This window comes from Chlorocebus sabaeus, chromosome 15 (genome assembly GCF_047675955.1).
Source record: "Chlorocebus sabaeus isolate Y175 chromosome 15, mChlSab1.0.hap1, whole genome shotgun sequence".
Taxonomy (NCBI): domain Eukaryota; kingdom Metazoa; phylum Chordata; class Mammalia; order Primates; family Cercopithecidae; genus Chlorocebus; species Chlorocebus sabaeus.
The window spans coordinates 43,455,721-43,465,355 of record NC_132918.1 but is presented as its reverse complement, the minus strand read 5'-3'; the positions used below and the strand labels follow the sequence as shown (position 1 = coordinate 43,465,355).

Below are 9,635 nucleotides of genomic sequence, written 5' to 3'. Positions count from 1 at the left end.
ACCATGGAAAGGGTATGGAAGAATGAAGTAAGAGTGGAGGATTGTCAACTTTCTTTTTATGGATGGAATTCCAAAGTCAAAGACAATATTCATATACACAGTCGAGAATTTACCTTATTTTGTTAAGCCTAACACGTCATCCCATTGTAAGACAAAAACACTATTTTATATGTTTATTACAAATAAACTATGACTCAATGATTTATTATTCCTTGTGTATTTTACTTTATATTTGTATAAAGAGATCTTAGATCTACTCATGGTTTTTTTAAATTAAAATATTGAGTTTATTTCGTATGTATATGTTTGTCTCCCCACAGTTTCCATGTCTACTACTACATTTCCACTACTACTATGTCCTGTTATAACATTGTATACATATTTAAAACCAAGCAAAGGGCAGAGATCCATCTTTACAAACTAAACAGACATTTTGGACAACATATTCTTGGCAATGGAACCTGAAGAACATTTATTAAACACAGTAGGGGAATATAAAGGACAGCCAGATATCAACTGTTAAAGAAAAGAAATAAGATGAAAATATTTACCAAATTGTTTAAATTATATTCTTAAAGCGACTTCCTCCACTGCCAGAGATCTTGAATAGCCTACTGCTAGTCAGTCATCCAAAAGCAATTCTTCACATAATCAATGAACTTGACTTCAACTTTGGGAAGAGAACCATCTTTCTCTACACTTGCATGCATTTTTGTCTTCGTATTTTCTGTAAATGTACATCCTTTGGGCATATTAGGAGTTTTTTTCCTGTTTTTTGAAGATTCTTAACCTTTTGATCTTGGTGTTGACGGTTCTGAATCTTTTCTATTCTGCTTTGATTTTTGTGCACATTTGGCTGGCACATCTCATGTAGATTTCGTCAATGGAGCTTTTTCTTCTGTTTCCTCATCATCAAAGTCATCATCATTTTCATCAGCAGTGTTTTACTTTATCCTGTGGAAGTTTGCTCCCACCTCCAAGGGCAGATTGCCTGCCAGACATGCCTAAGAGTTTTACATCCTCCTCTTTTTCATTTTCTGACTCTACATCTTTCTACCCAGCTACAAAGTGTTGTCTACTAGTATGCACAGGCTCTGAACCACGCTTCAACTCTAAGACCACAGGTGGTGTTATTTCAAAGCCTCAACGGAAACCATTGGCTATACAGACATTTTCGAAGTCACTGGTGCTACTTTAATTGGACTGCCTTCATAATTAATTGCCTCTGCCTCAACAATGTGTAATTCATCCTTTGCACGAGCCCCTAAACTCACCATTCTTAAGGATAACTGGCGCTCATTTTCGTCATTATCCACATCAAAGTGATCATCTTTGTTGGCCTTTAGTTCAGAATTGAAAAGATAGTTTAGAGTCTCAAGGCGCTCATGTCTATGTCCATCGACTCTTCCGTGGGTGGTGGCACACACATAGGTGGGAGAGAAGGCAGACAGAGATAAAAGACTGCTGCTCCAGAAAACAGCCACACAGGATGGAATCACAAGAAGGAAGATAGTTTTAAAGATACTACATATCACTTCAGGCACTCATAAACAGACACATAAAAGACCAATACATTAATTAAGATATTAGTAAAGCTTCTCTGAATTCAGATTAGTGAATCACTATTTGGTTCAGAATTGTTGATGTCCATGTTAATTTGCACAGTATTGTTCTTTGTGCCATGAAGATCATTTGTGATATGGCCTTTTAAAAATTGTGCTCCACTCTTATCTCTAAGATTTTGCTTCAAGCCAGTAACACCCATTTTCCCATGTCAACAGTTTCTTATTTGGTAAAACTCATAAATTCATTTTTCCCGAACTGAATTACATGTCATTGAACACTAAGCTGTTTCTTTTCAAATCAGTAGCAAGTTCATACAAATAAATGATTAATACCTCCGTGGTAGTCTGTGCAATGTACACATCTTTCACGCAATCTTCTAGTGGCTTTTCATTTTCTTCCTTTACTTTTGTGGAATTTAGAAATATCTAATGCCCTAGTTGCATTGCTTGGAGTGTAGAATCAGCAACCACATATATAACTTAAATTATGCTGACATTGATAATTATGGCAAGTAGCTGTTTTCAAACTAATAGAATTTTCAGCTGGGCATATATTTGCCCAGAATCAAAACTACATTTTCCAGTTTCCTTTGCAGTGAAGTGTCAGGTCTGAGACTTCATTTTCTCTTACTTAGAAGCCAATCAGTTGCCCTGTTGTTGTTCATGGATTCTGGCAAAAGATACGAGGCTCTTGGGTCTCATGCCCTAAGTTTCATGAGGGGAAGACAGAGGAGATTAGATGGATGCTAAATATATAGTGGGTTCACATCACAGTTGAGGAAGTTCAAGTATACCAAATAATAAGCAAGCCTGCTCTTTGTCTCATACCGAGATATTACCTCATCCTTCAGCGTTTCTTACCGTAAGCTCAATCCTAAATAATTGCCAAGTTCAGAGTGTCCAGGGCCTTTAATTCTTGGCATACTCCCAAAGATTATAGGACCATGCAGGAACCATGGTAGGTCATATGATAGTGCTATGTGTTATGAAGCTTATGGACCTGGAAGAAAGATTCTCTGGGACAGATATATTTGTAAGAGCAAAATTGATTGGTAATAGAGTATGAGTAAATATCATTTGAAGTCTTCTTTTCTCAGTCCACAAAATGGATGTGTCGCCCCCTCCCTTGTGAGGCTGATTTGATTGTAGTGGTCTAATGCAGGTAATCCACTTGTTCTGGTGACTGACAAAAAGAAGAGATACCTAGTCAATGGTAGACGTAGCTGCTGCTACATCAAGTAAACTGACTTACAGAGTAAGAACTTTAGTATGTGTGTAGTATGTGTGCATCTTTTATAGTACTTAATATTGTACATAAGAGTTTTCTATGTTCTTCAAAACAAAACAAGACAAAACAACAACAATGAAAACCTCTGCCTTGAAGCAATCTGAAGTGGTTTGGCAAAGGAAATAAAAGAAGTCAGTAAGTTTTTTATTTGTTGGGTATTCTGTTACCTTTTAGCTAAAATGAAATTTTGAAATTAACTTCAGATTTTTCCCATTTTACTAAAGCATTGAACAAAGACAATGGGAGTTTAATTGCAACATGAGAGATTTAAGAGAAGAAAGGCTAAAAAAAGGATATATCTATTATTGATCACTTTAAACCAACACTGTACTAAATGCTTTATGTAACTCATACAAGTCAGTGAGGGTTGCATTGGAAAATAAATCATATTATTTAGAAACTGTTTACTGATTATTGTGTATAAAGCATATACCGAGATTAACCATGGATCATCTTTTTTTTTGAAAGAGAATGATTGGACTTAGGTTCCAATTCACTTCTGATTCTCTAATTTCTATGTAAGTCTTGTTCCATTACCAAACAGAGGAATCAATAAATAACCACAATCAAAGTGCTTTTAAACGTGTAAAAGGAACATTCTGCAACACTTTGTCTTCAGAAATGGTCTCATCTAGGTCTTTTGTCCAGCACTCATAAAGTACTTGAGGACTCATTTATTGATGTTCAAAATATTCTTAGATAAGAATGTGGGATTATTATCATTATTATTATTATTATTTTTGAAATGGAGTCTCACTCTGTCACCAGACTGGAGTACAGTGGCGCGATCTTGGCTCACTGCAACCTCCACCTGCTGGGTTCAAGTGATTTTCCTGCCTCAACCACCCAAGTAGCTAGGATTACAAGCACGCACCACCACGCCCAGCTAGTTTTTGTATTTTTAGTAGAGATGGGGTTTCACCATGTTTGCCATGTTGGCCATCTTGACCTCATGATTCGCCTGCCTCGGCCTCCCAAAGTGCTGGGATTACATGCGTGAGCCACCACGCCCGGCCAGGAATGTGGGATTTAACAAGATGTAATTCCTGCTCTCAAGGAACACACAGCCTAAAGAAAAATAGGAATGCAAATATTCTTTATAATACCATTTGATAACTTTTCAAAGAGAGTCTTGTAAACAAGAAAAACCCCTAACTTTATCTGAGGAGTCAGAGAGACTCTTGCTTCAAAAAGGAGGAGAATAAGCTGAATTGAGAAGCTGAGCAGGTGAATTACCAATTGAACATATGGTAAGGAAGACACGATAGAGCTGATAGGATGTGCAAATACAATAAAATGTTTGTTTGCTTCGGAAACTCTATATGAGCTAGCATGACTAGGGTAACATGTTGAATATAAGGTAAAAATAAGGCTGAATGATATAGATGGGATGCAGATAATGAAGAGCTTAGCCTTTTACTATTCTGTAGGTTGCAGTTTCTCAAAGTTGTGTGATTCTCTTGGGCAACTTATTTAAGTGTATATTTTGATTGATTTGTTTCTGGAGTGAGGCTTGAAATTCATCCTTTCTAATAGGCTTCTACACATGCCACTGGCCCCCAAACCTCAGTTTGAGTAGCCAAGACTTAGGAGATGTTTGTGTAGTAAAGATTCTGAAATAAGGTAGAAACTCAATTAGGTTTGTACTTTAGAGAGACAGTTCATTAGATGTAGGGTAGAATGCAAATAGAATGAGGGCTGTCACTGAGAAGCTTTATTCAAATGGAAGCTTATTTATTAATATCTATATGAACAAATTTGATAGCAATATAGAGAACAGCTAAAATAAATTTCACAAAGACAGACTATTTTAACAAATGCCATCTGATCATTAATATATCATAATTTAAACAATTAGAAGTTTGTTTCTAATATTTTTTGACATCTCAAAGACATAGTTAAAAATAGAGAGACACAAAATTATTATCTTTCTTACTATACTCTGACGCTCTGTCGCCCAGGCTGGAGTCCAATGGTGCGATCTCGGTTCACTGCAACCTCCGCCTCCCGGATTCAAGCAATTCTCCTACCTCAGCCTCGAAGGAGCTGAGACTATAGGAGCACGCTGCCACGGCTGGCTAATTTTTTGTATTTCAGTAGAGGTGGGATTTCACCATGTTGCCCAGGCTGGTCTTGAACTCCTGAGCTCAGGCAATCCTCCCACCTCAGCCTCCCAAAGTGCTAGGATTACAAGCCTGAGCCACCGTGCCTGGCCACCTCATTATTCTTTTTAATGGTAGCCTCAGAGTTGGCCAAGCAACATCAAAATAGTGCTATGATGAACATGTATTTGAAAAAAGTGAGCTGGCTCCTAATATCAAGAAGCACACAATAAGAGGAGAATTTTAGAAAATTATTATACTTTCAGGCAAACTATCACAAGAACAGAAAACCAAACACCGCATGTTCTCACTCATAGGTGGGAACTGAACAACGAGATCACTTGGACTCGGGAAGGGGAACATCACACACCGGGGCCTATCATGGGGAGGGGGGAGGGGGGAGGGATTGCATTGGGAGTCATACCTGATGTAAATGACGAGTTGATGGGTGCTGACGAGTTGATGGGTGCAGCACAGCAACATGGCACAGGTATACATATGTAACAAACCTGCACGTTATGCACATGTACCCTAGAACTTAAAGTATAATAAAAAAAATAAAAATAAAAATAAAAAAAAAAGAAAATTATTATACTTTAAGTTCTGGGATACATGTGCAGAACATGCAGGTTTGTTACATAGGCATACACGTGCCATGGTGGTTTGCTGCACCCATCAATCTGTCATCTACATTGGGTATTTCTCAAGAAATTCCTAAAATGTGATCATTTCTATGAGGTTGATATTATTATAATATTTATAATTTCCTCCTTAAAAGAATTTTCCTTAAAAATTCTCCTCTTTTAAGGCTATAGTAGAACCATAAAATTACAAATACTGTAATAATATCAACTTCATAGGAATTATCATATTTTAGTAGTGAGCATCCCTAAGAGCACCTGGTCAACTCTGAAACATGCAGTGTTTGCAAGTTTATCACCTAGAAAAGGGTCAGACATAAAACTCTGTGGAAGAATGTGTATAGTTCGGAGTTGTGTAGTTTTGGAAACCCATTCACACTTGATTGGATAGTTATTAATGGCAACTGTCTCTCTAGACAAGAAGATAACCTTAAGACATCAGATAGGTCAGTGGTTCTGAACAGCTGGTTGAATGTTGGAATCATATGGGGGAACATTTGCAAAAAAATAAAATAAAACCAATGTCCAAAGTTCTGTCTCCCAGAGATTCTGATTTAATTGGTTTGGGAGGAGCCACAGCACTGAAAAATTTAAAATACATTTTATTGAAGTATAATGTACATTTAAAAAGTGCACATAAGTATACAGTTAAATTATAATTAATTAAAATATCCATTAATGAACACTGAAATAAAAAACAATAGTATTTCAAGTCCCCATCATAGCAACCAGGATTGATAACCCCTGATGTTACAAATGATTATATAATACTATAGGACCTAAAAGAAAGGAAACATCATTTCAGAGTAGGGAAAAGATGAAGAGAACTTTTGCTTTTCTATGGAGGATGTGTCATCTGAGATTGAAGTTGAAAGATGGCAGAATTTGGAGATGTAATTTTTGAGAAGTTTACAAGTAGTTAGATTTATATAAGTGATGAAAGATTGGTGGGAAATGAATGTGATGTTTGGGGAACATGGGGTAGTTCAGGTCGCTTGCAAAGGAGAATGTGAGAGGTGGAGTAGAGTAAAGTTGGGGTAGAAAATTGAATATTTTTAGGTTTTTAAAATATTTTAAGAGTCCCAGTTAATAGGGTAAAGAACATCACACATGACATAGCATTAAATTGTTTTATTTATGGAACAAAGGTAAACTTCATCCTTGTTTTTTTATGATTTTAGGCATTTGCCTTTCATAAATCTGTATTTAACAAACAAAGAAAAAAGTGTAATTAATATAAAATGTACATACAGACTGTCACATTCACTTGATAATATTTTTCATGTTTTTAAATTCATTTACTCATTCTGAATAATTTACATCAAGGAATTTTCAGAAAAATTTAAAGCTAATTTTACTTCTTTTTGAAAAAGATTCTCCAATACTTATACTATGTGCAATATTTTTTGATCTTCCAACAGCATAAGAAGGAAGTGAAAATCATTATTGCAAGGAAAGATAATCTTTTGTTACAGGTGTATATGTACTCTGAATATAAAATTCATCATAATATCAATAATTAGCCCTGTCACTTAAAAATGATAATTATCTCATTTACATGTCTATGACTTTTAAAATGCATCATACTACTTCAATAAATAAATTACATTCTGGATCATATCAGTATCTCTTCAAGAAAATGAAGTTAAATCTTTGTAGTAACCAGCAGCTTAATTTTCATTAGGCCAGCTATTTGATAATTAGTCATGCACCATAAATCAAACTCCAAGTCTTCTAGCTTCTTAATTGAAAATTATTGCTTCTTGGCTCTCTGGTTAAAAGTGCAGCAAGTGTGAGTGTGATCGATGTGGAATCTGGCACAAACAGTTTAAGAGAGTCAGAACTTGATAGATCGCTGCCCCGAAGGGACTTGTAATGGTGGATAGGCAGAAATCTCCAAATTAAAGATTTGCTTTTAAAATTGCAAGTGTAAAAATAGCTCTGGTATACCAAATCCATCTTGACATTTTGACCACTTTTCTTTTCTTTCCTTCTTCTTCTTCTTTTTTTAAATGTCAGTTAGAATCTACTCATTTGTACCAGTTACTATGGAGATAATATTAAATTACTGTAAAGTCCAACTTTTTGAGAGAATAAAATATGAAAATATTCCCTACCAATGCCATGAACAAATATTGAATTTGTTGATATTTTAATGCAATTTGAAAACATTGACTAAAAACACTCTACTCATTTGACAGCTAATCTGAGAGAACAGATGGCTACCCAAGTATTGCCCCCAGTCATAAAATCATTTCAAATATGATACTGTTGAGGCTAAATAAAAGACTTTGCAAGTAATAAGGAAAATATTGCTTCATTGAATGGCTGCAGCTTGTTGCCATTTTTTTCTGATAATCTAGGAGGATTTGCAGAGAACTTTGGTCATGTTTGGAGTTCTTTAGTTAAGAACAGCCACAGGGTTTTCCAGCATTCATTTCTTGTTTCCTAGTGGCCTGACAGCCAGGACCTGATGAGGGACACAGCAGGGAGTACTGGGAAATGCCCCATAAATTTCAATGTGTGAAGTAAAAGACCTAAAAAAAAATCTGGTCACAAGAACCAAGGTTGAAAATCACCTGGACAAATGTAACCTGAAATAAATATAGCATTTTACAAATTCCAAGTATAAAGCGAAGTGGATGGTTAAAGGTGGGTCCCTTGCCAATAGTTAATAAAGGCTAATGTTGATGTTATTTAATCCAGAATAATCACGGTATTATTATGTGCTATAGTTACATTAAACTTTCTAGATGACACATTGAAATAATTTTGATTGCTTTATGAAAGAAATATAAAGCTTCCTGATAAATTATGGTTTGAACTGAAATAATAATTAGCTAGGATGCTTGTGGAGATATGATATCGATACATGAATTATATCTTAGAATGTAAGAAATCTTATTACCTCTTAAAGAAAATTCCAAAATAATTAAATGTGTATAGACACGTAACTATCTTTAAGTTTTAAACAAATTGTTAAGACTTTCTATATGTAAGTTATCTCATCTATAAAATAATGGAGTTATGATCACTGAAATCCCATATTCTTTCTTACGCTAACATTCTGTGATTTTGAGGAAATCTGTATGTAAAGCTAAACTTCTCATTCTTGATTAATTGAGTTTTAGCCTAGGAGAACAATTAAGATTCATACTCATTTACAAAGGGTGTAGGTGTGTGTTTGTCTATACATATTAGAGTACGCATAGACAGTCTCACAAATTAGTTGTATGCAGGCCTGATTCTATCAGCAGATGTGTTTTTCCTGGCTACACATTGTTTTAAAAAATCTTGATCATTTCCAACATTTCAAAATCCGCAAATGTCACATAGAAATCTGGATTTCTGATTTGGTTTTAGAAACAAAAAATAAAGAAATACATTTTTTTCCTGCAAAAATATAGTCACCTAGAACTAAATAGCAATTTCTTTCTGTATATATTATAGTCTTCCCTTTCTGAGCTTTCTTGTCTGTGCTAAGCCTGGTGTCAGTTGCTGTTTATTAGTATTCTTGCCCTGTTACACACTTTATTCTACATAGACTCTTCATTACAATTTTCCTCTCTGGCAATAAGGTAAGCCCCCGAGTGCCGATCTACTTCTCTCTCTCATCTTCCCCAGCCCGCCACAGCCACCAAAAAAGGATGCCTCTGAGGGTCTAGGATTTTCTTACCTGTCTGTTTTTTTCACTCTATAAGTGCTGCCAACCCTTTTGAAATTTGGACAAAACTTTGAGGATCCAGAAAGGTAATAGGAGATGTTTCCACTGAATTATGTTCTGAATCTGATGATTATTCTTTGCATCCCTTGTTTGTTGGATTAATGGTAAACTAAAATTAAAATAACTTTCATGGTATTTGAGTCACAGTTCAAACCAACCTTTGGACATAGACCAGCCATTGTATAATGGTCCAACTCACCTAGTTGACTAGTGCTGTACATACTATCTAGAGTGTTAGAGATGCAGATACGTTTCTCCAGATCTCCATGCTTCTTTCTAAAAACAACTCTCCAACCCTAATGGTCTGAAAAGAAT

The 9,635-nt window shown here is 35.4% G+C and overlaps 1 pseudogene; it reads right to left on the bottom strand.

Moving 5' to 3' along the window:
- Positions 1 to 617: 617 nt before the first annotated feature.
- Positions 618 to 1,429, bottom strand: LOC103241520 (nucleophosmin pseudogene; annotated as a pseudogene).
- Positions 1,430 to 9,635: the final 8,206 nt, after the last annotated feature.